Below are 22,811 nucleotides of genomic sequence, written 5' to 3' on the forward strand. Positions count from 1 at the left end.
CTCATCCCTGGCTTTCTAGTGTGGTGAACTCCTTACAGAAAGCATTGATTACATGGTAACATTGGGGAGTCCACTGAGCTAGGCCTGATCTGGCTGTGCCACTCTCTTGCTGACTGTCATACTACCTGAGACTCAATTTTCTCCTCCCTCGGAGGGAAGGGACTGTTAGGCTATATGAGTCTAAAGCCCCCTTAAAGTATAAAATTCCAGATCTATTCTTGAATTATTCTTGGTAGATATAGTCATTTCAGAGACTGTCTAGGCTATTGATGAGTCAGAAGTATGAATCTGCCGGCCAGAAGAGACAGGAAAGGTAATTAGATCCAGGCTACTGCCTACAGGAGGCTGAATTGCACAAACTTCACATGCCAAATAATTTATTCTCTTGTCAAACAGTTAAGGTTTACTTTTTATAAAAGAATAATACGTGATCATGGCAAATAAATTCTGTTTCAGAAAGGTCTAAAAGGAAGAGGTAAAAGTCCCCTCACCATCTCCATTTCCAGTGGAACCACTTTTGTGTATACTTTTTTCTTTTATGATCATCTAATATTTCTTTAATCATAATTCTAGTTCCATAGGTTTTCATGTTATGGCAATTTGTACCTGAGTTTAATGACAGAAAAGGCAACAATTTCTAAATTGGTGGTAAACATTTCTTTACAATTTTTTAATGTAAGGCCATTTATTGTAATAGGCAAACTATAAGATGAAAATGAAGGCAACAGATGAAATGAAGGCAACAGAAAAGCTCAACTTTTCACAACCAATAAAATTAGCACAACCTAAGAAATAATTTAGAAAAAAGTGTTGTTAGAAGATATGTTGTAGATCTCCATTCCATTACCCAAGATTATGCCAATTCATGATTCTAAATAAATCTTTTTAAAGTAATAGATTAAAAATTCATCTTCAGTGTATATGTAAATTCTGTGTTTTATCACACAGGTATGTTTATTCAACACTATCTTTTGAAAATGGGCCATTTAAAAAGACATAGCAATTTCCATTCTGTTTAATGCATAAAAATCACAGTGGATAGCAGCAAAGGACAGGGCGGGGCGGGAGTGGGGGCAGCATTGAGGAGAATTTGATAATTCACATTGTGATTATTCTGCACATTGAGGAAAGGTAATTCACACTTCTAAAACCTCAAGACTTCCCTTTTTAAATAACCAAAATAAACCCAAGGCACCTTGCTGACACTTCCCCACCCCTAAACAAACTGACGACTTTTTTTTTTTTTGAGATGAAGTCTCGCTCTGTTGCCCAGCCTGGAGTGCAGTGGCATGATCTCAGCTCACTGCAGCCTCCGCCTCCTGGGTTCAAGCAATTCTCCTGCCTCAGCCTCCTGAGTAGCTGGGACTACAGGCACGCGCCACCACGCCCAGCTATTTTTTGTATTTTTAGTAGAGACGGGGTTTCACCATGTTGGCCAGGATGGTCTCAATCTTTTGACCTCGTGATCTGCCTGCCTCGGCCTTCCAACGTGCTGGGATTACAGGCGTGAGCCACCACTGATGACTCTTTTATACATAAAACTGAAATAGTTATGGCAGCAAAAGATTTTGATGGCAATGAAAGTTTGTAAACTGTGTTTCAATCTCTTTTTCTTATTCCCAAAGTGCAAGATGCAGGGTTCTCAGTCTTTCAGTAGTGCTTCTCCTGTAAATAATCCTTCATTTTGTTTGGCAAAGGCAGTTTCTGAATTAAGTCTATTCTGGTATACTGACATATAACAAAATGACACAGGTACTGCAACGAGTGTACTTGCATGAACCTAGACACTGGCTTGGCCAGTCTGACAAGGTAAGTTGCAGATCCAGGCAGCTGAGACCTTGAATAACAAAAAGTTCCATTTTCAGAGTCCCTGACTGAATGCTCAATTAGATCAACTATGGATGTATGCCCTTCCACATCTGGCTGTTCCTAAAAGCTAAACCTACCATTTGAGTGCTCAAATCTAGTGTGAACTGTTTTACCATGGGAGTGAAAGCTCAAGCTTAAAAGGTAACAGTCTTCAGAATTGTCCCAATCAAGGAAAGAACCATCTGGCAGGACTGCTAGCTTCCCTTCTGCCTCCCAACATGTGATTGGTCCCCAGTACCATCCTTGTTTTGCAAGATCTTTTTAGCTCCTCTGTAAGGCTTGTCACTACCATGGGACCACTACTTTGCACTGAGACATAAACTCTTGCAACACCAGGAGCAGAGTTAAAATCAAAATTCAAATGACAGAGCATACTTTCAGCCATGTGGGCTTCTGTGCCAGTAAGTCCACTGAAGTTCCTTTGGATTTGATTATTTTGCATTGGAGGTAGCAATGGTGAGAGTGGAGGGACATGATGTGGACCCCCTCTGGGGCTCTGCAACATGACTCCCGTGGTGCTAGTCAACAACCCATTCATGGACTGATCCACAAAGATCCCTGGGGCAACAACTAGGTTCTGGTCGGCCTGACTCTCATCTTCGGGGAAAGAGCGCCCTCCTACTTGAGAAGGAACCACAGAGACTTCCATGGTAGAAGAACTGTCCAGACAATAGCTACTTGATCCTTCCAAAGGACACATCCCCTCATCTAAAGGCACAGTATACTGAATGTAGTCCTGAGGCAGAAGTCCAATAACGACAGGCACATGTTCATCCAGGCGAAGATACAGGTCTCCGTTCTGAGAAGCCGAGCTTTTCAGTGAATTGGCTTGTTCCTGGCACGCGGTCTCAGACTGAAGGTTGTGGAAATCCTTCCGGACGCTATTCAGGGGTGGACTCGGACTGGAAGAGTGGCCTTGACTCTCACCTCCATCTTGCTGCACGTCTCCTCAGAGTTTGTGGGTCGAAGAGGCCATGGCATGGGACTGCAGTGATGGCTGCAGAGGGCGGTCTCTGAGCTCTCACGGCTTTAAAGACTATCGGTGCTGAGGAGGAGGGGAAGGTGTCCTCATCGGCAGAGCTCCCAGAGGGTTTGCCCGCCTTGCCTTTTGGCTTCTGTTTGGCAGAAAGCTGCCTTTTTAACGTATCCATCAAGCTTTTGCTTTTTGATCTGTCTTTTTTTTCTTTTCCGCCTTTTTCGTCTTTCCTGTTGATATCGCAGTTGGCCATATCTTTACCATAGCAGCTACCAAATAAGGAATTATCTTTCCAAAGCCACTGGCTAGCGATGGTTGTTGTACTACCATGAAATCAGTTTATTTTTTACTTTTATTCAAGTTAAAGGATTTCCAGAAGGTTTTAAAACTAATTTTCTTCATTATGACTGGTTACCTAATCCAAGGGATGAAAATACTAGGGGATTCACTTCTGGCATGATGGAATGAGATGGTCAGCCGGGCGCGGTGGCTCACGCCTGTAATCCGAACACTTTGGGAGTTCGAGGTGGGCAGATCGCTTGAGCCCAGGAGGTCAAGACCAGCTTGGGCAACATAGGGAAGAGCCCGTCTCCGAAGGTGGCCGGGCTACGCTTCCTCGCCCAGGACCGGCGTGACTGCTGCGCTGGCCTTTCCTCCAGCAACTCCTTCTCCCGCCTCCTTCCTCCTCCTCCTCCAGCTTGTGTGTACTTTTTAAAGATTCACTATATGCACATGCAAGCACATGACTTTATTTCTCTTGCTCTCCTTACATACATATTTTAATATATTATTGGCTTTTTATTTAACTGAATAGATCATATCATATATAATTTGACAGCTTTTGTTTTGCTTTTCATTGGGCAATGTATCTTGGACATCTTTCATTATCATATCAGCTCATATCATTCTACCTTTTTAATGAAAGCCTAGTATTCCATGTTATGGATGTGCCAGCACTTTTCAGTGAGATCCCTCTTGATGTTGTTAAGGTTGTTTCCAGTTTTTCTGCTACTATGAACACTTATAAAAGTGTTTCTGAAGGATAAATTCCCTGGAAAGACTTCTTGGTGAAAGGGTATATGCATTACTTGTTTTTTTTTAATTTGCTATTGCACATTTTCAAAATGATTATTTATTCATTAAACATATAGGAACTAATAAATAAGAAAACAAAAACAGGCCATAATCTAATTGCCCAGATAGTGTACTGATATGAAAAATAAAATTAATATACACACATCATATCCATATATCATAAGTAAGGCACAATGAAAAGACATACAATTAAAAGGCTCCCCTACCTCCTATTATTCTCTACAAAGGTAACCATGTGAATGGCTTCTTGTATATACTACTAATTATTTTTGTTGTGAATATAAGCCACTTTATAAAAGATATAATTTAAAATTTTATACAAATAAGATCATGTTCTACACCTTGATTTTTTCCACTTACTAATATACCTTAGTCAGCTTTCTAATTGACATATTTCTTCCCATTAATCTCATTCTTTTTAATAGCTATGAGTGTTCTATTATTCAATGAAAAACAATTTGTTTTACCAGTGCATGGCTGATAGACAGCTAGGTAGCTTCATTATTTTGTTATTATAAACAATGAGGTAATAATATCATCTAACAGTAAGTTGTTGAGTAAAGGATATGAATGTCAAATTTTGATAGGTATCGCCAGACTGCCTCTAAAAGTGTAGTATTAATTTATATGCCAACAAATAATATACGATTTTCAACTTCCTCACACTCTTGTAATAGTTACATATACCTCGACATTTGACTTTTTCCATTCTGATAGGTAAACAATTTTATTTTTAAATTTTGCATTTCTTCAATTATAAGGTTAAGCATCTTCTTATATGTTTATTGGATATTTGAATTTATTTTTACATAAAATCCCTTTTTATTTATTTTGCTTTTTTTGTTGTTGTTGTTTAGGCAGTTTGCTCTTTTAAAAAATTATCTGCAAATGAAGAATGTTATTGTTCCTTCTTAGGTAACTATTGCAAATATTCTTAGTTTGTTATTTGTACTGTTGTATTTTAACTTTTCTTTTGTACATTATTTCATATCATAGAGTGAATTTTTAAACATTTAGTGAAGTCTTATTTAATTTCCTTTTCTTTTTTGGCTCTTAAGTTTTAGATTATATTTTCTCTTCACCAATCTATTTAACAAATTACCCATGTTTTCCTGTAGCAAACTATAGTTTAATCTTTAGCCATTTAATCCTTAATCAATTGGAATATACTTTAATGTTTGATGTGAGAACCAAGTGAACAGCCACAATTTCTTGGACGTTTCCTTTACAGCATAAGATTTCTACGTTTCATCATTCTAGTCATCCTCTGAATTTTTTTTCAGTGCATTAAGAAAACTGCATGGAAAAATGGGAAGGAACAAAGCATTTGCAGTTAGACAAAATGAGTTAAATCTCAAGTCTACCTAGGTTTCCTAGGTAACCTGGGGAAGTCACTTAACTTCTTTGAACCTTAGCTTCCTTTTCTATAAAATGAGTATACCTACCTAACTACCTACCTACCTATCAGGGCTGTTGCAGGTACAAACAGGCATTCAGCAAATAGTATCTATTATTATTGTTTTAGCATTTCTTCAAAGAGCTGTGATTATAAGTGATGAAATAAAATCTAATAGAAATTAACCAACACAGAGTGCAATGTATTAGTTACTTCATGCTTTTTTTAAAAAGAGGAACACAACATTTTAGGACTAGAAGAGCCTTAGAAACTTGTTTGTCTAGCACTTATACACTAGAGATGAACCCCGTAAAGGAAGGGACTGGCCCAAAGTCATATTGAAGTTAGCATAGGGATAGGACCAGCCAAGGGCTCCTCTTGCCAAGCCCAGAGTTCTTTCTAGTTTAGCAGATGTGCTCTAATATGTGAGTTTGTTTCTTTTCCACTGGACCAATAATAAAATCTTGTTCATTTTAGGCCCAAATCTACATGGGCCTCTGCATTTTTGGAGAGGTTTGTTGCTGCTGTTATCCTGAAAAATATCATATTGCCCTTGTTCCTGTTGATTTCTTCCCTGGTTTTAGCAAACATGTTCTTCTCCAGTCTTTCAAACTTTTCAAGATCACTTTGATTCTTATTTCTATCCCTGAGGTTTGAGTTTTTATCAGTAAACCTTGAACAAATAACATTTTCAAGTATTCACAGTTTACATCATTGATATGACATTTTAAAATACCAAGTGTGACACAGCCTCATATATTTACTATTGATTTTTTTTTTTTTTTTTGCTTCAGTTTGAACTTTTTCACCTGGATGCATGGATTCTCAGAGTTCTATTTAGAGTCCTCTCCTCTCCAAGAAAAATTCTTTTCTTGAAGCATACATTCTCAAAGATTGGATGCCATTAATTATTGTTGAGATTAATAATAATAATTGTTAACATTAATTGAGCATCAGGTATGTACATCAGAGATAGTTATATATTATTTCATTTAATCCTCAGGAGGGTGAGATTATTTTTCCCATTTTACTGATAAGAAAACTAGGCTCAGAGACTCACTGACTTACTCAAATTTATATGGTGGAAAGAGGCTAAGGATCTAAAATAATGTAACTAATACTCCTGAGTTCCTAACTACCAATTTACACTGTAATTTAATATCCTGTCTAATTCCAAGGGTCTACGCCTACAAGATTCTAGTTCTGAAAGCTGTCTTTCAAGGGCATAAGTCAAGCTCCCTGAGACTGGCAGCAGATGATTGGGTGTGTTTTGCCACTCTGCTCTGTGGTGGTCCAAAAGCAACCCGATCTAGAAATTATGGCCCAACTTATAATGATTAGATCATGTAGGGCTAAAGCAAAAGGCATTGTCAAGCCAGAACAATTTCATTTATTGCTACCTCTTTATGTATATGACTTTTATTGGATCATTAAAATATTTATATTCCGGCCAGGCGCGGTGCTCACGCCTGTAATCCCAGCACTTTGGGAGGCTGAGGTGGGCAGATCATAAGGTCAGGAGATTGAGACCATCCTGGCTAACATGGTGAAACCCCGTCTCTACTAAAAATACAAAAAAAAATTAGCCAGGTGTGGTGGCAGTCGCCTGTAGTCCCAGCTACTTCGGAGGCTGAGGCAGGAGAATGGCGTGAACATGGGAGGCAGAGCTTGCAGTGAGCTGAGATCGTGCCACTGCACTCCAGCCTGGGGGACAGAGTGAGACTCTTTATAAAAAAAAAAAAAAAATATATATATATATATATATATCTATTTGGGTAAGTTCCTTAATCATACACATATATATTCCATATGTTTTGGCATCCTTTTCACAATAATATTGGTAATGAATAGAAATTTGAGCACTTTTAGTTGACTTCTAGTTGTGTTGCTGCTGCTGTTTTTCACATCCTAATGTGAAGATGAGTGGTTTACCATTCCCAAGGTCAAATTTTTTTTCTTTTTGTTTTTAAGAGATGATCATTATATTTGCTACTTCTCCCACTAGGGGCATTTATTCCTTGAATAAATGATGATTCTCTGGAAATATTTGTCTATTTCTTAGTGCTATAGAATGAATGATATCAGAATCAGAGGATTTCAAAAATGGAGGAAGTCTTGTGATCTTCTTCAACCCCAATTTATATCATTAGGCTGATTCAAACACATTCTTATACCCTTGTCCCTCACTATGTTGACCTTTTAAAATTTCTCTGATTCAGCCATTTCTGCATTTATGCACATGCTATTTTCCATATCTAGAACATAGCTTCTCACTCTTTCCTCATCTGGAAAACTTCTTCTAGTTCTTAAAGACTCAATTCAAACTGAGTTGTGTAATGTATCTATTTATAAGCTCCTTAAAAGTCAGATCTCTGCTTATTGGAACTTGTGTTCCTGGCATAGGGTCAGGCAAATAATAGGTGCAAAAGAATAAAAGAGGATTGTGAGTGAATAAGTGAGTGGATGAGTGAATAATATTTTCTCACTGCATTATCCTAGGCAAATGATCATCTAACCTCCATGTGACACTGGATCAACACTAATGAAGAACTCACTGCCTTTCAGGAAAATCCATTCTGTTTGCGTCAGCTCCAGTGATTAAAACAACCAAACGAAAAAAAACAAAACAGTTCTTTGTGTTGAATCTTTCTTTCCACCTCTTGGCTTCAGTTCTGCCCTCTGATGGCTCACAAAACAATATCATTTCTTCTTCTATATGATCCTAATATTTGAACACATTTTTCACTTTTCCAGGGAGTGATCCCACTCCCTTCCGCATCCCTTCATATCATTCTCACCAAGTGACCATTTGCTTGTGCTTGCATACCTCCTGTGTCAGGGAATTCTCCTTCCCTAGTTTCTAAATTCTATTTTTTGTTATCTCTTATGGGTGTTATTTCCAGCATCTTGATATAATGTAATATCTAATTAGAGACTCAGATAAGTGAATGTGAGATCAAATATGGCAATATGGATGCTCACCCTATGGTTCACTGTACTATCTTTTAATATGTGCCTACTGTAGTGCCTAGAGATAAACACAGTATTGAAATATATTTGTTTTCTAAAAAGTATCCACTTAGTTATTTCACTTTCCAGTTTAAGGGAAGAATGAACTAGAGTGACACATAGCCATTGTCAAGCAATGTGCTGTTCATTGCAGGACAGTGACAGCTAAACACATGATTAAATGCTGGGCGGTAAGTGCTAGCACAAAAAAAGTCAGAATTCTGTGGCGTACAGAGGAGGCATTCCTACCAAGGGATGAGGAGGAATGAGCTTTCCTGGAGAAAGTGACATTGAGATGAGGTCATGAATGTCAGCAAGGTGAGGATGGGTGGAGGTTCTCACAGAGGGGGAGATTGGGGTGAGGAGACGAGTGGCAAGAGTATTCAAGGCAGAAAGGGAGGCACATATGGAGGGCTGGAGGTGAGAGAGGGCCTGCACATCTGAAGAACAGGAAGCAGTTGTTACTGAAGAGTAGATACGGGAGGAACAAATGTGAGAAAGAAGTGATGAAGGAAAAGAAGAAGAAGAAGAAGATGATGATGGTGATGATGGTAGCTGACATGTACATAACACTTAATATGTGCCAGGCACTGTTATAAGCATTTGATATACAGAAATTCCCTTAGCCCTCATAACAACTGTGTGAAGTAAGAACACACAACAATCCCCATTTTACAGAGGTGGTAACTGAGGCACAGATTAAGTAACTTGTCCGAGGGTACATTGCTAACATATGGCAAAGTGAGGAATGAAACCCAGGCAGTGTGGTTTAAGTGTCTGCATTCTTTTTGTTTTGTTTTGTTTTTGTTTTTGTTTTTTGAGACAAAATCTCTCTCTTTTCTCCCAGACTGGAGTGCAGTGGTGCTATCTCGCTCACTGCAAGCTTCGCCTTCTGGGTTCATGCCATTCTCCTGCCTCAGCCTCCCGAGTAGCTGGGACTACAGGCACCCGCCACCATGCCCAGCTAATTTTATGTATTTTTAGTAGAGATGGGGTTTCACTGTATTAGCCAGGATGGTCTCGATCTCCTGACCTTGTGATCCACCTGCCTCGGCCTCCCAAAGTGCTGGGAATACAGGCGTGAGCCACTGCACCCGGCCGCGTTTGCATTCTTAACCATGACATAGCCTCTCAAGGATCTGGTGATCCAGGGCATGATAAGCCATTTTAGTATATTTGACCATAATGAGGAGTCATTCCTCAGCTTAAAATTGAGAAATATTATTTTAACATCATTCTTGTGCCCCAGGAGTGCTTACAGGTAGAGAGAATGCACAGGAAGGGAATATGCAGGAAGCATGTGCTTATGGCCAGCCTGGCTGCAGGACTCTGAGGTTGGATGGACCCCCTTGGAGATGCTGCTTAGAAGGCAGAGCAAATGCTCATGGCTGCCAAGGTTTTCCACCACAGCTCATGTCATCTGCCTGCTCTGAAAGCAGTGTCCTGGGAAGAATACTGGGTTTAGACCCGGGAAGGCCAGGATTCAAATCTTGGTCCCTTCCCTTACCAGCTCTATGACTTTGGGTAAGTTCCTTAATCTCTTTGAACTTGTTTCCTCATATGCATCAAAAGATGTGAACCCTTCTTTTGTTAGGCTGTTATCAGGATTATTAGAGTTTAAGCAAATAAAATGCTTAAAATAATATTTGGTACATGGTAGGTACTTACTAAATAGTTGCTATGTGTATTATAGCATATCCATTATCTATGTGACCAGGACTTTTAACTGGCTTTTATCAGCAATAATAAAACCAAAGAATATGTTTGGTAGAAGACTATCTTAGGATAAAAGTAGGTAAGAACTACAAATTTAACAGAATTATTAACTGTGAAAAAAATACAAAGGAGTAACCAAATGGGAAAAGGCTAGATAATTGGCACCACATTTCAATTAAAATGAGACAGGTACAGAACACAGGGGACTGTTTCAAGCCAATAATTTCACAGTTGGGGGTCTGGGTGCAAGGTGGCAGGGGGCAGCAGGGAAGAAATTGGGGTAGGATCCAAACTATTTCTACTTTATTCAGAGAGACCACGGATAGGAAGATGAACAGATGTATTACAGTGTATTAAATACATGTAGAAGGCTCCCATTCTTTTTCAAGAGGGAAAAAAATCTATTTTCATTTTTCCTGAAGTGATGAGATGCAATGAAGTGAAAATGTAAGTTCTGTTGCCAACTCTGCCATCAACTTATTCAAGCCAGCTAAGGAGCTGCTCTGAAAAATGAAGGTGCTGGGCCACACCATCTCTAGGGTCCCCTGTGTTGTAAATTTAATTATTTCTATGGCTTAAAAATAACATCTCAAAAGTATTTTACAGTTAGTAAACTGTTTCCCCACCTCACATTTGTTACTGAACAAGGTGATACATAAACAAACAAATAGAATAAACAAATTCACATGTATTAAATGATCTTACCACATACTTATGTGGGTAACAGGGAAACTACAGATATCACATTCAATGTTGAATTGTGAGCAGTCTGATGGCTGGCATAGAACATAGATAGGGAGAAAGAAAAAATGCTGCCAGCAGAAGTAGACCTTGAACGCCAGGGCAAGAAGTTTTGTCAATAAGTGGCTATGGAAGGGTTTTACAGAAGCATTTAACACAATTGGACCTGTGTTTATGGGAGAACAACTCTGGCAACAGTGAGAAACTGGGGTTAATGAATTAAGTGAGGACAGGGTAGGAAGTATCCCAGTAGATAATCGGATGTGATACTATTGAAGTGTTACCAATGATACAAATAATTAAGGCCCAAATTAGGCAAATGAGGGTGGATTTGAGGGTGGGAGATGTGGCACAAATTTGAGAGAGGAAAACAGAGGAAGATTATATGCAGCTATTCTCCTCAAATACTTCTGGAAGCCAAATAGAGTTTAAATAATATTTACTGTGTTGAGCAGATTGAAAATGGGAAATGGGGAAGGTGTCAAAAAGCTTTAGGATGATTGGAGGTGTGATGATACCATTAATCAAGACAGGAACACAGGATGGAGAGTGGGTTTGGGTGGGAGGATAATGTATTTTGTTTTAGACATGTTGACTTTGCTATGTCTGTTGGATATCTACAGTTTTGCAGACAGTTAGAAAATATCTACCTGAAGCTTAGAGAAGTGGCCAATGTTCAAAATCATTTTAGATTTCATATTCCTGTGGTCAGTACCCTGGTCAAATTAGACACAGATGTAGAAGAAGCTTGATATACAAGATGGGGATAATAAGAGTACCACATCACAGAGTTGCTGTAAGGTTAGATTAGTTAATACATGTAAAGCATTTAGAACAGTGCCTGGCATCTAGTAAGGGCATATAATTATTAGCTATTGTTGAACCCTCTCCTGACATACACAAAGAGGATGACTTGGGAGAGTATAAAATTATCTCAATGCAGGCTCATTTGACCAGGGAAAAGTGCTAGGGTTGAAGGCACTGAAACAGAAAAGCACAATCCTAGGAGTCAGGAGTGCTGAGTTCCAGTCATGCTGTTAGCTTATTTGACTTTGAGAAGTCCCTTCATCTCTCTGGGCCTCAGTTTCTTTATCTAGAAAGAGAGCCTCATACTAAATCACAGAGGTACCGTCTAATGCTTAATAAACAAATATATTCTATGCTCAAAATGTATTTTGTTGACAACTTGAGACAAACAGATCATTATGCATTAAATTTTTCAAATACCCTCCAGCATGTTTCAGAGTGAGTGAACTATAAATTGTATTTGAAGTGGAAATTTCTAATTAAGTTCCCTTCTCCTCCTGGAGGCTGTTATACTTTGTGGAGAGTGGTAATATTTCTGACAGTACATGCATTACAGCTCAAGACTAGAATCCTTCTGGAGCAGAGGCAAAGTGAAAAATTGATATTGAATATTGATGTATCTTAGCAGTTAAACATTAACTTCCCTTTAAATTTGGATTCCTGATGCAAAAACAGGCTTATAGTTAAAAAAAATTAGACCTTTAAAAATGTTTTGGATTACCAGGTCATTTCTAGAGGGATGGTTATTTTGGAATCTTTAAATGAAAATAATAAAGTATAACTTGGCTATCCAAACCCAGCTTATTAAAGGCTGAAAGACAGTAAGATCTAGAATTCATGCATTTCAAGTAAAAAGTTAACTATCTTTATAAGAATATATAAGCAAAAAATAGTTGAAACCTTATACAAATATTATACAAACACAAGCTGATACTAGTATCTCCAAGCTCTGATTTTTACATTAACTCCAGACTTGAAATCTGTCTGCTTACTTGACATCTGCAGATAGATGTGTAAGACTTTTCAGACTCATCGTGCTCAAAATCAAACTCAAAATTTCTCCCAAACATGTTTCTCGAGAGTTTTCTCATTTTCAGCAAACAGTACTACCACCATTCTCCTCTCAAACCACTGAATCAAGAACCTCCATTCATTTCTTCCCCTCCCACCTCCCCATGCAATCCCTTAGTTCATAGCCATATTCTAATTCCATGCACTTTTCTCTAACTCCACCCCATCCCTCTAGGCCAAGCTATCATTTTCCCTGGGAATACTACAGTAGCCTCGATGGGTCCCTCCATTGTCTCTGTGGCCCACTCCTCCCACCCTCCTCTATTCCCTTTTGACTCGGCAGCCAGAATGATCTCAAACTGTGTATCAGATCATGCCTCTCCTCTGCTAAAATCTTTCTTTTGGCTCCGTGTTAGACTTTGAATGAAATTCAAACTCCTTTCCTCGGGCTCTGCCTATCCCTCTTATTCCATCTTATTCCACTCTGTCTTCTTTACTGTTTGCTGGCCACAAGGGCCTTCATTCTCTTTTGCATCAGCCCAAGTTTCCTCCAGTCTTACAGCATTTGTGCCAGTGGTCCCTTTGACTGGAGTGCTCTTACCTAGCTTTTCTCATCTTTGACAACTTATTTTCATAAGTTTCAGCTCAAATGTCAATTCCTCAAAGAGCTCTTTGCTGACAATCACATTGAAAGCAGCCTCCCAGCCTATCTCTAATTCACCTGGTTTTACTTTCTTACAGAATTTAGGCCCACATGTTATTCTGTTTATTATCTCACCCACCCCGAGAAAAGCTTCCCATAAGTAGAGACCTTGACTGTCTCTTTTAACTCCATACTTTTAGTGCTGACTACACTATGTAGATATTCAACAATATTCCTTAAACTAATGAATGGTTATAACTATTAAATCACATAACTTTATTTAAATCATTAAAATTTATTTGACAACCAGTTACTGTGCACTTGTTATAAGCCAGGTACTAATTAGAGTCCTTTTCAGAAGGTATTTGTCCTCTGGGGGAGAATGGTTGATGAAACTGAACTCACTGAATCCGCATCTTTGAGGGTGAGGCCCAAGACTTTTTTTTTTTTTTTCTTTTTTTGAGACAGGGTCTTACTCTGTTGCTCAGGCTAGATAGCAGTGACATGACATGCACCATTATGCCTTGCTAATTAAAAAAAAAAAATTGTAGAGCAACCAATATGTTCCTTGAAGCACCAATATGTCTTAAATGTCCTTGCAAACATTGTTAAACAACCACCTCCACTTCATCCAAGCCTCTAAATTGTTCAGGCAGTGTCAGACTCTGGGCTGAAGGCTAAATTCCTACCCTTCACGATCTGCTTTGTGGCTTCTCACCTCACCCACCAAATGTTCTATCCTGAGATGAGATGTGTGTGTGCTGCTAGGCTGACAGATTCCCTTTGGTTAGGGTTAAATTTGAAGCTGAGATCCTTTCTCTGGTGGATGGTGGTAAGAAAAAAGCCTTCTGAATTGGCTCAACATGTTCTCCCTTTTGAAATCAGTGGACTAACTGAAAGTGCTCTATTATTCTTTATTTAAACTTAGTTTTTTTTGTGATTTCTGGGTTTCAGATATTAAAATATCACTATTTAATCTACTATTAAAACACTATCAATAATAAATTGATTAAATAGATAATGAACTATTCATATAATGGAATACTATGCAGTCATTAAAAGCAACAGCATACATGTCTAATATTTTGAAACTAAAAAAAAGTCATGATCTATTGCTAAATTAAAGAAAAGCAAGTTGTAGAACTATATGTATATCTAGTTTGTTTGTTTCAAAAAAAGAAGAGGATGAATGATCTTATAGAGAATGCCTGCAAGGTTACACAATGAATTGATAACAGAGGCTTTAAGGGGCTATGGTATTGTGGTGGGGAGGGGAGAAATGCTGAAGAGGAGAGAATGGGTTACATTTCATTTTATAGCCCTTAACAGTATGTGAATATTTTTAAGTAAATATGTTGTACCATAACAATTTTAAAAGTCATACAAAAAAGTTTTAACTACTGAATATGAGGTTTGTGTTACCTTAGCAATAAAAGGCAAAAGGGGCTATGTAGGCAAATTTAAAATACGGTAATATTTATAGAAAACATGAGTCCTAGGGCAATCAAATTTTCAAACATTGCATTAATCCATTCAATACATATTTACTGAATGCCTTCTTTGTGCCAGTCATTGTGCTATTTTTGGGGGATGGATTGGTGAAGAAGCAATGGTTCAGCCCTAAGTGACTTAGAATCTAACAGTAGTTCTCAACTGGGTGTGAAAATGTGTCTATTTGTGAGGGGGGATGGTATTTTCTGTTGTTAAAATGTCCAAGTCAGGAGTCAGCATTGGCATTAATTGTAGAAGGCTCATGTGTGTTAAATGTTTTGCAAACCGTGGCACAATCAGGCATAGTGAAAAAATGTCCTTCCAAAGGTGCAATAACACCTGCAAAAGGAAATACTGAATCAATACCATTTTTCACATAAATGTCCTAATTCCCAGGGAACCTTATTATTTTGTTCAAACAAGTTCAGTTGGCTAAGTTCCGGGTCAAAGTTATTAACTAGGAATTTGTCTAAATAGTATACAGATTTGAAAGCAATAAGGATGTTCATTTCTACATATCCTATAATATTCACTAATTTGGTTTAGTTTACATAAACTAATCTGAGTGAGATTGTAATGTAAGTGAAAAGGGTTCTTGTTTCCTTTTTTCCTCATACACAGTTAATCTTGTTCATAAGCTTTGGAATCAATTTTAAAGGAAGGAATAATGCTGTCTCCAGAGACATATCTGTCAAACAGTCCACTCCTAAAACATCTGAAAGGCTTGAGCAGGAATAATATACTAATGGAATTAATCTTGGTCAAAATCTGTTAATGCAAAACTCAAACTCTGGCTGCTGCATGTGGGACTCACCTGATGTTTTTTTCATCATAGTTCCTCAAGTTGATGACATTCTTTTGTGTTTGGGCTTATGTGTATCTTGGCATCTGGCTGTTGCCCATAATTACATCTTAGTATTTCTTTGACTTATTCCTCATCTAAAAATAAGGTAATCATCTCATTGCCTAAAAGCTCCCAAGAAACAGGTTTTGTGAGTTTAGGCAAACTGTGTCAAGAACTCTTAAGTCCCCTCTTCCCAATTACTTTCATCAAATCTTCCCAATTGCAATCAGTCAAATCTTTTTGGGAAGTCAAAATCTTCCCAACTGCAATCAGTCAAATCAAGAGGAGGAGATCTGAATAAACAGAGATGCTTGAAAATCAACTTGTATTCACCACTATGAATGAGAAATAATATTTATTAAACTATTTCTCTTCAAAATATCTTTTGCTTTTGTTTTTTCCTTTCTAATTTACTATGCTAGTTCTAAGCATTGATCTGAACTATTGAAACAGGCCCTGTTTCCTGTTTATTTTGAAAAATTTCAAATTATAGAAAACTTGAAGAACATTATAATAAAAACTCATAAAGATTCAACAGATCTTAACATTTTGGTACATTTGTTCTCCCTCTCTTCCTCCTTCTCACTCTCTCCACTTACCTACCTATCTGCCTAGCAGAAGACACACACACACACACACACACACACACACACAGACACACACTTTTTCTGAACCATTTGAATTATGTTGCAGACGTCATTCCACTTTCAATCTAACATATCAGCAAGGCATCTTTCCAGTGTAAAGACATTTTCTGTATAACCACAATGCCATTATTACTCCAGAGAAAACCAACAAAACTAATATTTCTATACCATTTAATATATTGCACCTATTCAAATTTCCTCCGTTATCCTCCAAATGTCTTCTACAGATTTTTTTCTTAAATCCAGGATTTAAGTTTTATGCATTGCATTTGGTTGTTACTATGTCTTTAGTCATTATTAGTCTTGAACATTACCTACATTTTTCTTTAAATAAAATTTACTCTTTTTTTAAAAAAAAAATTTCAGTCAGATGCTTATAGAGTGTTCTGCATTTTGAATTTGTCTGATTGTTTCTTCCCAATCAGAATCAGGTGAAACATTTTTAGCAAAATCCAGTGTGTAATGAATGCTGTGTATTTCTTACTGTGTCATAGCAGGAGGCTCAAAATACATGGACCACCAGATCTCTTCATTTAAAAGGCACCTTTCTATTTTGCAAATAACAATCTATAAGGTGGTTTATTTGAGACCATGTAAATATCCTTTTTCCAGTCAACTTTAACCCCTAACTGTTTTAGCATCTATGGATTATGCTTTCTTGAAATAGTTATTTTGTTGTGGGTTGTAAAATGGTTATTTTATAAATTCTTTATTTCTTCTAGAATTATTAGCTGGTATTATTTTGTGCAGGAGAGCTTCTCCTTTATATATATATATTTTTTTTTCTCTATCATTCTGGATTTATTTTTGATATATCATGACATAACTTTTTATATATCATATTATAATGTTTTTGATATATAATATTGTTCTTTTTGATATATCATATATTTGGTTTTTTGATATAGCATGATATTATATCTCATTACCATGTGGTAGACTTCTAATTGATGTTAGCTTTTCCTCTAATCTCTGTCTCTCTCCCATCCTCCCTCTCCCTTTTGTCTACTCTCAATACCTTGATAGTCATCTTGTATATCACAACCATTCTACTTTTCTTTAAATACTGCCTTTCACATTTTATACATGCCACAGATGCTCATATTCATCTGTGTTCCTAACTGCTTGTAAATTATGTGCAAATTTCTTAGCCCTATATTTAAGCCCTTTCACAATGCAGCTTTTACCACAACCCTCTCTAGTCTTTTTAAGACCAGATACTTCTCTGATATGAGGGAACGTTAGAGTAGATTCTGTCTAGTCCTCCCATATCATTGGTGGAAAAAGTGAGGCACAGAGAATGAAGTTATTTTCCAAGGTCATTCAGTGTATTTGTAGTAGAGTCCAGATGAGAATGCTAGAGTTCAATGTCCTACATTACACGCCTCCTCTCCTAAGCAAACCCTCTGTTGCTGCTAGAAGCTTCATGTCCATCCCTAGCCTAATGTTATTCCCTTGGGCCTAACTTCCTCCTCCTTGTTTTACTTCCTGTTTTCCTGGATTCTTTGAAGTCTTGGCCTTCTCTCTTGTCCAGGTCAGGTTCTATCTTCCCAGACCTCCTGTAATCATGATGGTCTGTGACACTTACTTGGCCATCAGCCCCACAACCTGGCAGCATTACATGAATTTTGGTCCTTCTTTACTCTTTTATTATTATTTTTCAGGTGAGCAGTAATGCAAGCTCATTTTAAACAACTAAAACAATACAAAAAAACAGCAAGTAAACTGTGAACATCTTTCTATCTTAACCTTCAGGTAACCACTGATAATAAACTAGACAAATTAACTCTATACACTTTCTCTACACATATTTAAATATCCCCAGCTACATCCCCAATGTCTAGGATAGTGCCTGGTTCCTGTCAGTGAGTGAATATATGTGAGTGCAAAAACATTCATGTTTACCTCCATATATAGTCATTGTTTTAAAGAATGATCCCATAATAACACACGATGTTCTGTGATTTGCTTTCTTTTTCTATTTACCTTTTTAATGAATAAATATCAATAACTAGACTGTAAGCCCCACGAGGGCAGTCCCAGCCACTGTTTCAGGCTTCTTGTTTTCCCAGGATGTGGCACAAATCGATGTCCTCATACATTATTACTGAGGGTGACTACAGCTTTATGTGCTTGATGAATCTCTTCCTCAACTCTGAAGAAGCCTTAAGGTTTACAAAGACTCCTGTTCCTCTAAAGAGGAATTATTAATCAGCTCACCAAGGATTTCATGGCCAATTTCAGTGTGTAATAGTGAAAACAATGTAAACTAGAAAAGAAAGTATAAGTGAGGAGAATAATATAGCAGACAAGCAGGACCCTAGAAGGTGGCAACCAACTTTGCCACCTTGAAAGGCAGAATTCTCTATACTGGAGCTGCCATCTTGAATGTGGACTTTTGTGGGAAGTATTAGGCAGACCACATAAATACAGCCTTAACTCCAAGCATTACTGATTTCAAAAAATGCTTCTAGACATTTGGGAAAACTAGAAGCAGCAACAGAATCATTTCAAAAGTCTCCTGAAAAGACAAACTCCATACAATAAGGAGTGAGAAAGAGTGACCATCGTCTGGAATTCTCTCTCCTTCATCACTTTCCTTTGTTCTCTGAAGCGTATATCAAGACTTCATAAAAGCAGTCAAGGCTGTGCTGAATCTTTCACTATCAGTCCCAAGTGGATATTGTAAGCATCAGAAAAATTTTCCATTTACACAGGCAGGGAGGTATTTTCAGTAATTTAAATCTTTTCTAATTACTAACCAATTCCCTCTTTCCAGCCTCCCAATTTAGCACATAGAATGCTGCTCCCTGCAGAAAACAACTCTCCAGCAAGGTGTGAGTTTCCATGGTTAGTTGCCAGAGCTTCAGATGTGAACAGAGCTGCAAAGCCACAATCCATTCAGTAGATAAAAACATCAAGAAATAAAGTTCCACTGCATTCGTTCAGTTCCTAGCACAAAGTGAATGCTCAGTAAATAATAGGAAGGAGGGGAAAAGCGAACCAGGAGAACAGAAAAGAAAAGGAGAGAGGGAATAAACGGGGAAGAAATCAAGGCAATTGACTTTCAAACTGTTTGTGACCAAGAATTTAACTGTGGAAGGAGATCACGAATAAAGATAATACTAGTTACTGAATACTGAACAAGAGGGTATTGTGTTAGGCTTGTTATTGCTAATCCTCCCAAGAACTTTGCTGAGGTCAACTTTAAGATGGGAAAACTGAGGCAAAGAAAGATTAGATGCTTCGAAAGTAGCCAAGCTAACATAAGAGATATGGTCTGTGTGGTGCACACACTGTGTCCTTTCTCCCCTACTTAATCTTCCCTCTTCTCTTATAATACCTGCTGTCTCCAGCCTTAGGTCTGCAGGTAACGCTCCTATCTCTGACAGTCATCAATGTTGCTATGTGCTTCCAAATCTACTTCTGCTCCCCACGCATACACATTCCCTTCCCCATAATATCACATGCCTTCTAACAGCAGCCTCAGCTCCTGCTAGTGCCGGTCATCACAATGGGCCACTTTGCTTTTCCATCTCAGTAAACAGCCCCCTCCAGGCATACTGTAGTCTTGGTGTCTAGAGGCTGTTTCCCTGTTTCTTTAGAGCGAGCTTGGTCAGTGCAGGGACCAGCTTTCCTCAACAGCTCTGCCACTTTGGGTATTAGAGAGCACAACAATCCCCCACAGCATTTTAACGTCAAACCCTTTTAATATTCCTGTGGCCAAGTTCAGTGCCTTCTCACCCAGCTCCTTCCTTGAACTATGCTTCAGCCTATATTGGGGCCAGTTCTGTGAGAGGCTGGCTGCAGGTTCTGATCAGCGGTGGGCTCTGCCACATCTTGTGAGAGCAAGAGGCATTAAGTCAGTAAGCACAAGGGCAGCAGTCATCCAGAAGGGGAAGAAGCACTGGAGGCTGCCTGAAACAGAGGACCTGGAACTCTCAAACTCCATTCACTGCACTAACAGTTGCCAGCAACAGAATAAAATATTTTTGACTAGCCCTTGCTGTTCTTGGCATGAGGAGTTCCATGAAACCCAGACATATAATTCTGCATTCTTTAAATCATTATCCTCTATCTTTTCCCTTTCCAAGTTTGCATTGCATGTGGTTTCCTGTTGCATTGTTTTCTCTTTTGTCAAACTCCTACCACCTGGAAAAGTTGCCATGTACACTGCACTGTACACCGTACACCATACACTGCACACTGCACTGTAAAGGTGTGGTCCCTTGATTCTCATTTTTTTTCCTCTCTATTATACCCCACCCTTTCCTCCCATTCTCCCCTGCAGGGTCTCACCTCTGTGATCCTCTTCTGATCTGTCTCTCTGCATCTGTGACTAGATTCCCTTCACTTCTTCCTTCCTTACCTTTCCTCTGCGGCTGGGCTGTGTCTATTTCCTCCTCCTGCAGCTGGTCTCACTTGCTTTTTCTTACCACCTCCCTCTGAGTGATCTGCCTCTACTTTCCTGCTGCATCCTCTCTTCTCTTCTCTGGTTGATTTATCCTGCTTTATTGGGAAGACAGCCTATGACTGGCTGTTTACCACCTAATTTCTGGAATTGTGTTATCCTTTTGAAGTCCAAACTGATGTGCTGTGAAAGTCTCATAATTAGACTTATAAAAATAAATCTTTCTCATTCCACCATCAATACAACTAAAACACTGGGTTAGCTGTCAAATACAGGCAAGCCAGAGGAGCTTGCTCCTGAAAACTAAAATAGCAAAATTATCTGTGCTAGCATTTGGAAATGCTATCTTAGGCTGTGTTGCTTATACATAATGCTCTGTGACTCTAAGTCAAGGACAAGCCTCAAGTTAGGGTTTTTCCATGTAGGGCTTCTGGAGAAACTCCTTAGGATTTATAGGTCTCTGGAGCTTCTTCAAAATCCACTTGTTCCTGTCTACTATAGAGACCTGCTACATATCAAAGAACCAACTGAATGTTCAACCCCCTTCTTAACACCATCATTATAAACTGAATGTTCTAAATTCTATATTTGCTCCTGAACTGACCCTTAGTCCTTGCCTAGAACCAGTCAGTCAACAATAGCTCAACTTTGGGCTTTTGGGTATGTATGTAGCTCAAGGTTTATATCATCTGCATTGTAACCTCCATTTCTTACCCATCCTTTGCCAATATTTTCTTCCCTCTTAAAAGTATGAAATAAGTACTGAAATGTTTCAATTTTTGTATGGCCCTAAGATACAAAATACGGGTTGAAGAAGCGCTAAGGGGAAAATTCACATTTGGAGATGTGAAAACCATGAATATTATATTAGAGGACAGATGTATGCATGACATCCATTTGCAGAGAATGCATCATTGCTAAATATTGCTTCTCTTCAAAGTTATGCATAATGAGAAAGTCAGGTATACCAGGAAAAAGTATGGATTTTTGGATGAATAGGAGACTAAGCAAATAACTATGCATAAAAAGCATAAATCACTCACCAACAAATTGTATAATCTACAATGTGTTTTCCAGGATAAAGTGTGTGAAGGTATCTGTTGTATGAATACAAATTCACCCCTCTTTTCTTTTTCTTTCAGGCTTGTGAGTGTTTGACAATGTAAATTATTCTTCCTGAGCACAAGTCCACCTGAGGATTAGTGAATGGGTGTGATTTTCAACCAAAAAAACTTGTATTTAGCCGCCTTCTTTCTCACACCTATAAGTTCCTGGCTAATGTTGATATTTATCAAATGCTGTGTGCAATAAAAACAAGTATTTCCCTAAAGAAAGTAAATTGTGCTGCAATTGTTTATGTGTATGTGTATGTATACATGTATATATGCTGTGTATAAAAATATAAATAATTTTGGTAATTATTGATGAGTAGATAATACCTTAGCACATTTATGTTCCTAAAGGAAGGAAAATCCAGGGATAGGTATATTTTCAAGAAGGCTTGGTAGATTTGGCTCTGGCTTCTGTCATCATTTAGCTTTGGAATTTTGTACTTTAGTTCCTTTGTTTATTAAATAAACAACAAACAAACAAATATTGTGCAAGAGGAACTCTGATATGCCATTCGGAGTTATGATTCTGTGATTCTATCTTGTGGTTTTAAAATACCTACATACTGTAAGACGTTTGATTCTGCAAAGAGCTATGAACCTATTCTGCCTTTTCTCATGCAAAAGTCATTCTTTTGTTTACTCCTTTATTCTAGAAACATTTATTTGTGATTTACTATGTTTATTTATGATTTACAATAGGTTCTGTGCCATGTCCCATGGATTCAAAGATTATTTAGATAGCCTCTGTTCTTGAGGAGCTCAGTATATATAAGATGATCTCCTACTTTATAGAATTTTTTCTCAAAGACCTAACTGTAGAAAGTCAAGCTTTCTATGCAAATAACTCAATATGTACCCATAATTCCAAGTCCTGACGCTAATTGGTATTGTATTTTGGAGAAGTGGTTTATCTTCTGTGTTAAATCTCTGAGGTAGTGTAATAGAAGGGAAAGAGTGTGGGTTTTGTCCAGCAGACTCAGGATTGGAATTTTGACTCTGTACATCTATTAAGGGATGATAGGAATATCTACTTCAAAATGGTT

At 38.0% G+C, this 22,811-nt stretch overlaps 1 protein-coding gene and 1 pseudogene across 34 annotated transcripts in view; both read right to left on the reverse strand.

The window, feature by feature from the left end:
- Positions 1 to 22,811, reverse strand: part of DLG2 (discs large MAGUK scaffold protein 2) — a 2,168,441-nt gene that overhangs the window by 333,790 nt on the left and 1,811,840 nt on the right. The window lies entirely within an intron of this gene.
- Positions 1,551 to 3,330, reverse strand: LOC134807269 (suppressor of cytokine signaling 6-like; annotated as a pseudogene).

This window comes from Pan troglodytes, chromosome 9 (genome assembly GCF_028858775.2).
Source record: "Pan troglodytes isolate AG18354 chromosome 9, NHGRI_mPanTro3-v2.0_pri, whole genome shotgun sequence".
Classification (NCBI taxonomy): Eukaryota; Metazoa; Chordata; class Mammalia; order Primates; family Hominidae; genus Pan; species Pan troglodytes.